At 46.1% G+C, this 6,903-nt stretch overlaps 1 pseudogene; it reads right to left on the minus strand.

The window, feature by feature from the left end:
* Window positions 1-1,600: 1,600 nt before the first annotated feature.
* On the minus strand, window positions 1,601-2,793 carry LOC100349587 (heterogeneous nuclear ribonucleoprotein A3 pseudogene; annotated as a pseudogene).
* Between the last annotated feature and the right edge of the window lie 4,110 nt (window positions 2,794-6,903).

The raw sequence follows: 6,903 nt of genomic DNA on the forward strand, positions 1-6,903 counted from the left end.
CTGGTGAGGGAGGGAGGACAGGTGTGTCAGAGGGATGCAGCTGAGGAAGACAGCCAGCCTTTGCCGGCTCTGAAGACGGTGGCAGGAGCGGCCACAGCAGGGCCAGCAGCAAAGGAATGTGGGCAGCCACAAGGTGCAGAAGACAAAGAAACAGATTCTCAACTGGGAACTTCGAACGAGCACAGCCTAGCTGGCAATGATTCTAGCCTAATGAGATCCACTGCAGGCCAGCGCCGTGGCTCACTAGGCTAATCCTCCGCCTTGCGGCGCCGGCACACCGGGTTCTAGTCCGGGTCAGGGCGCCGGATTCTGTCCCAGTTGCCCCTCTTCCAGGCCAGCTCTGTGCTGTGGCCAGGGAGTGCAGTGGAGGATGACCCAAGTGCTTGGGCCCTGCACCCGCATGGGAGACCAGGAGAAGCACCTGGCTCCTGGCTTCAGATCAGTGCGGTGCGCCGGCTGCAGTGCGCCAGCCGCGGCAGCCATTGGAGGGTGAACCAACGGAAAAAGGAAGACCTTTCTCTCAGTCTCTCTCTCACTGTCCACTCTGCCTGTCAAAAATTAAAAAAAAATAAAATAAAAAAAAATGAGATCCACTGCAGACTTAGGACCCTGGAGTTATTTGAGTAGATTTGTGTTGTTTTGAAGACCCCAGGTTTGTGGTAATTTATTACAGCAGAAGATCCTTTATCTAATGAAAGATGAGATTTGCCAAGGCAGTTTAAATACATATCACAGAGAAAGAGACAGAAAATCAAACACCACACCCATACCGCAGAGGAACTTTGTCCTGGGCCATTGTCTGTTCTTTGGGGACATTCTTTTCTTATCTTTTTTCTTTTTTTTTTTTTAATAAACTTTTTTTTAAAGTGTAGAATTTTTTTTTTAAAAAAGATTTATTTATTTATTTGAAAGGCCGAGTTACAGAGAGCCAGAGGCAGAGGCAGAGGTAGAGAGAAAGGTCTTCCATCCATTGGTTCACTTCCCAAATGGCCGCAACTGCAGGAGCTGGGCTGATCTGAAGCCAGGAGCCAGGAGCTTATTCCAGACCTCCCACATGGGTGCAGGGACCCAAGCACTTGAGCCATCTTCCACTGTTTTCCCAGACCATAGCAGAGAGCCCTATCAAAAGTGGAACAGCCAGGATTAGAACCAGCGCCAATATGGGGTGCCAGCACTGCAGGCAGCGGCTTTACCTGCTATGCCACAGTGCCAGCCCCTGGGGCTGTTCTTAATCTCTATTTTTTTTTTTTTTTTTGGAAAAGTTAAAAATTCCTTAATTTTTTTTCCTGGTACCATTACCACAATTTACAGGGCAATATACCTGATGTAATAAAAAGAAAAAGAAAAGACAAAGCTACAACAGATTAAAGACCTCAGGAATGTACATCTAATTGACACTACATTGCATTAATCATTAGCTGCACTTTTTGCAAACTGTGGCTATGACAGTCCTGAACAAGAAGCGTTTCCTGTTTAAGCTGCAGTAACTTTCTGACTATGGATCATCGTTCCTTCTGTGGCAGATTTTTACAGTTCCTCTAATGCATTTGGGACGACTGTCTCAAAGTGACCTGCAGCTTTCCTGACAACTCCTCGCTCGCTCTCCTGCTAAGAACTGTAGCCCTTTTCTGTTTTGTTTTTTTAGAACCTTCTGCTACCATATCCACCACTTCCACCACCAGATCCATAACCACCACCATAGGGACTGCCCGAGCTTCTTCCACCAAAACTGCCCCCTTTCATGGGCCCGTAATTTGATTGCTGTTGTCCACTATAATTACCAAAATCACTGTAGTTTCTACCACCACCATAGTTACCTCCAAAATTTCCTCCTTCATTGTAACCATCACATCTTCCTCCTCCACCATATCCACCACCTTGGTTTCCATATCCTGGTCCACCACCACCATAGCCTCCTCTGCTGCTATAACCAGGACCACCACCATCACCTCCAAAACCATTGTAACCACCATCACCCCCTCCATAACTTCCTCTGCTGCCACCACCTCCACCACCATTGCCTCCTCTTCCACCAAAGTTTCCACCACAGCCAAAATTACCTCCACCACCTCCAAAGGTCCCTCCACAACCCAGAAAGTTGCCAGATCCCCCTCCACGGCCTCTTGGTGACCCAGCAGCAGACGGCATCTCTTGTTTAGAAAGGGCCTTTTTCACTTCACAACTATGCCCATTAATAGTGTGGTATTTCTGAACAACGATTTTATCAACTCTATCACGATCGTCCAAAGTTACAAAAGCAAATCCTCTTTTTTTCCCACTCCGCCTGCCTTCCATAACTTCTATGGTTTCAACCTTGCCATACTTCTCAAAGTAGTCTCTCAAATTATACTCCTCTGTATCTTCTTTAATACCACCAACAAAAATCTTCTTCACTGTTAGATGGGCACCAGGCTTTACCGAATCCTCTCTAGAAACAGCTCTCTTTGGTTCCACAACACGCCCATCAGCCTTGTGTGGTGGAGCACACATTGCTGCATCCACTTCTTCAACACAAGAGTAAGTCACAAAATCAGAGTCCCTGGAACGTTTCGTTTGGGGGTCTCTCATTACCACACAATCTGTGAGTGTGCCCCATTTCTCAAAATGTTCTCTCAAACTATCCATCTGTAGTTTCAAAGCTCAGACCACCAGTAAACAGTTTCCTCAACTGCTCTGGTTCCTTTGGCTCATGGCCCTCCTCCCCCCGGTGGCGGCGGCGGCGGCGGCCGGAGTCGGGCTGGGGCGACCGGGCGGTGGTTTTACCAGACCTATTCTTAATCTCTTAAAAATCATTTACTATCCCTTTAAATTGCATCCACCCGCACGACCCCACACCCCACAACGAAGGATATGTAAGTTTCCAAGTCTCCTTAGGCTATTGCACACTCACGTCTCTGTGATGCCCCTGTGCTCATGAATAAACTTGTACGCATTTTCTCTCGTTAATCTAATTGCCACTTTATTTCAGCAGACTTAAAAGACTCGGAACATTTAGAGCGGAGAGAGAAAACCCTGGGCTCCCACAGCAGCTATAAAAAACAGAATCGTTAGTGTTCAGTCACGTAATTGGGTCATTTGGACACAAGGTGGCAGTAGACTACCAGATTTATCGAAGGAGCACTGTTAAAAAAGTCAGTGATAGCCTTTTAATTAAAAAAATGTTTTTTTTATCATCTCATCACATGTACATCTAGCTCTTCTTCAGTATTGTTGGTCAGTCACTTAGATTAGCCTTGATGAAATTTTAGGTTGTTTTCTAACAGTTTTTTTAGAAGAATGAACTCTGAGTGACTAGAAGCCACTAGAATGTGTCACAAGGGTAAGACCTTTAATTGTTCCCAGTTCCTTGGCACTGATGGCAGCCTGCAGCAGGCACCCAATAAATAATGGTGGAGCAAAAGATCATCTTGCATCCAATTTGCATATATAAATTGTTTGCAAGTCTTTTCTCACATTAATTCCGATAATCTGAAACTTGAAGAAAATCCTTTTATCCAAGAATTTTAAATTTAGCACTGTTTATAGAACACTCATTTATTCAAATGTGCTTACAGTGCCTTATTCTTTGTGCTAGAAACAAAACAGCCATTCTTTGTTGTATGGAGCCAGCTCTGCCTTACACCCAGGAGTGTCCAGTTCTAACCCAACACTCCCAGGCTTCCGCTTCTCCCAGCGGTGTGGATGACTGGCAGGGCTTGTGTGGTCATGGCGACAGTGAACCAGAAGTCAAATACCTCATGATGCAGGGGGGTGCCCTTGCCCTTGAGTGCTCTGTGCTGGCTGCTCCCTCAGCCAGAAGGCATTAGGAAAATGTGCTCTTCAGGAGGTTCTTAAAGGTTGTAGGGGAAGAAAAATAATTTGCTCTCTGCCCTCCATAGTTCTTAACCCAAACTCTTTATGACAAAAGAGGTTAACAAGAGAAAAACAAGTTCACTAACAGGTATGCCTCACATACACGTGAAAAAAAAGCTAGAGAAATTAGTAAGCCTCTGCAGTAGTTCTCAAAACATCTTGTTAAACTTCAGGCTTAAACACTCTCAGTCTGAAGTAGAGACGAGGGGTGTGTAATGATGATGAGATGCTCAGCAAAAGCACCACACAAGGAAGACAAGGTTTGTTATGCAGACTGAAGTCTGGGCTTTCAGTGGGTAAGAGTTTCTGGAGATTTCATTAGCCTTTTCTTCCTGGTACAGTGGAGACGCAGATTTCTCTTAGCAAAGGGTAACTCCTCAGAGTCACACCTGTGTCTGCAGTGTCTCGAAACAATCAATTTGTAGAATAGGGCATTTAGCCTGGTGGTTGAAGATACCCTCATCCCACATCAGAAAAACTGAGTTCAGGTCCCACCTCTGGCTCCTGACTCCAGCTCCTGCCAATGCAGACCACGGGAAGCAGCCGTGATGGCTCAGGTCACCAACCTGGGACACATGACTTGAGCTCCCAGCTTCTGGCTGCAGCCATTGTGGGCACTTGGGGGATAAACCAGTGTAGACTAAAGTCTACCAATACGCCATTTTAAGAATTAAAAGATCTGAATGACTTAGTCTGCCCCAGGGCCCCCCACCCATTTTTTTGTTTGATGATGTTATGTGCATTTCTTCAAAGCCTGGGCACTAAGGCAATGGTTGTCAAGGACCAGAATGACCTGGTCACAAGATAAGGACCCAGCTAGTGACGGAACATCTGGGAGATCTCACCCCACAGCTACCTCTTACATTATTGTAGTCATGTAGTTAATGTTTTGTTTCCCTCTATGAAGCCCTGTCCTGCTTCCTTTTGGTGGAGAGGTTCAATGTTAAGATGCTAGCTTGCCACCTCCCTAGTTGCTATCATTCTAACCAAACTTTATTTTCCCCAGATCCTCATGCTTTGAGTCATTGGCTCTCCTTGCAATGAGTACTTGATTTCAGATCTGGTAACACATAGACAGGAGCCTTCTGTCTGCCTATCTGTCTTCTCTCTGTGTCTCAATAATAAATTTTTAAAATAAAAAAAATCAATTTGCCAAAAGAAGTGCATTCTGCAGTAGCTTATCCTTGTGCGGTCATTTGGGAGTGGTGTGAACTGAGACTGTGTCCTCAGACCCCTTGTAAGTTCTGATTCCTTTATAGTATTTGGTTCTCTCCTCGTTTGTGTTGTTTCATAATTAGTTGTGTAAAGCGGTGCCAGGTTGTAATTTCCCTGTAGAGAAAGTTGTAGAAACGGTTCCTTCCTTTTGTAGTCTCAGCACCCATCTATTCTTGGGAACAAAGTAAATGCTTCCAAAAGAAGGAAGGAAAGACAGTAGGAAAAAAAAGGAAGGAAGGATAGAAGGAAAAATATCTCAAAATATGGCGATCTGGTTTACTGATTGCTTCAAACTAAGAGTTTAAAGGTTGCAAATGCAGGTAAGAGCTTCCTCTGAAGTTCCCTTAGCTGACTAAGAGTCAAAGACTCTATTAGAGTCAAAGACTTCCAGCCAGAGGGACATGGAGGGGGCTCCGAGGAAGGCAAAACCCCAGGGAATCGGGGAATATCTTTTCAGTCCTCTCTCCATTATCTCATCAAACTGGGGAGATTAACTCATAAGAAAGGAGGCTAGAGTGTCCACCTATCTACTCTGAATGCAAGGCCTATATACAATACACGACCTATACACAATCCTTCTTTGAGGACTGCTGATGTGAACATAGAAGTATTAATTTTTTTAAAAGATTTATTTATTTGGAAGTCAGAGTTACAGAGAGAGAGGGGGAGAGAGAGAATGAGAGAGAGAGAGAAAGAGATCAAACTTCCATCTGTTGGTTCACTCCCCAGTGGCTGAATGGCCAGACCAAAGCCAGGAGCCAGGAGCTTTCTTCTAGGCCTCCTGTGCTGGTGGCAGAGTTGGGCCATCTTCTGCTGCTTTTTTCAGGCACATTAGCAGGGAGCTGGCTTGGAAGTGGAGCAGCTGGGACTTGAGCCAGCGCCCATATGGGATGCTAGTGCTGTAGGTGATGGCTTACTTACCTCACCACAGCACGGCCCTTTCCCGTCTCCCCCCACATCACCCCGTGGTATTCACTTTTTACTCCAGGCTGGTGTCATGTGCAAGCGCTGATGCATGTAAGGTGCACAAAGTGATAAAAATCTATTCAAAAGGTGAGAAAGGGAACACACACATAGACCCGTCATGAGTTGGTGGTAGGCCAGAAGATAAGGGAAAGGAGAAGGGATGGGGAGGGGAGCTGGGAGGACCCCTGGCAGAATCTCCTGCTCAGTCTGCTGCAGAAGAGAACCCCTCCCCTGAGATTGCCCCCCCCCCACCTTGAGGCAGGAGGTGGTGCCTCTCCAGGGGTGAAGCCACCTTGGAAATCTGTAGCAATCCCACAATTCTCACATGGAGCTCAATATCCCCTTAGGACTCTGATGAAACAAATGTATCCCAGGAAAGGGGGGTGCTTTGATTGACAAGTAGGAGGATAGGATTATGTGGGGCAGGGGGTGGCTTGCAGGTACTTCTAGCTCAGCAGACCTTTATTGTTGCTTGCCCAATCCACATCACTGCTGACTTTTTTTTTTTTTTTTTTTTTTTTTGCATAGTAAGGCAGCATTTGTTTGCCACACATTTCCTTTTTTTTTTTTTTTTTAAATTTACTTATTTACTTGAAAGAGTTACACAGAGAGAGAAGGAGAGGCAGAGACAGAGAGGGAGAGAGAGAGAGGTCTTCCATCTGCTGGTTCACTCCCCAGGTGGCCACAACAGCCAGAGCTGAGCCGATCCAAAGCCAGGAGCCAGGAGCTTCTTCCGGGTCCCCCGTGTGGGTGCAGGGGCTTTCCCAGGCCATGGCAGAGAGCTGGATTGGAAGTGGAGCAGCTGGGTCTTGAACCGGTGCCCATATGGGATGCCGGCACCACAGGCAGTGACTTTACCCACTATGCCAC

The sequence above is a fragment of the Oryctolagus cuniculus genome, chromosome 14 (genome assembly GCF_964237555.1).
Source record: "Oryctolagus cuniculus chromosome 14, mOryCun1.1, whole genome shotgun sequence".
Classification (NCBI taxonomy): domain Eukaryota; kingdom Metazoa; phylum Chordata; class Mammalia; order Lagomorpha; family Leporidae; genus Oryctolagus; species Oryctolagus cuniculus.